Raw genomic sequence first — 341 nt, 5'->3', positions numbered from 1 at the left:
AGAGAACCGTGCCCGGAGAAAGCGGGTAGTGGTGCGCGCAAGAGAGAGACCAGTCGTGCGCGCGATAGAGATAGAGAATGCGAGTGGGAGGAAGAAATTGTTTGTGCGCACGTGAGAGAAATCAGCTATGCGCGCGAGAGAGAAATTATTCGTACGCACGTGAGAACAATTATTTATGCGCACGAGAGAGAAATTATCGGTGAGCGTAGGAGAGAAACCATTGGTGCGCGCGGGAGGGAGATGATATACGCGCGTGAGAGAGTGACGATTGGGGCGTGCGAGAGAGAGAAAGAAAGCGCGTGTGAGAGAGAGAGCATCTGTACGTGCAAGAGAGAGATGGC

Source organism: Cystoisospora suis, assembly GCF_002600585.1.
Source record: "Cystoisospora suis strain Wien I chromosome Unknown contig_65, whole genome shotgun sequence".
NCBI classification, from domain to species: Eukaryota; Apicomplexa; class Conoidasida; order Eucoccidiorida; family Sarcocystidae; genus Cystoisospora; species Cystoisospora suis.
Note: the sequence above shows the minus strand (reverse complement) of the source record.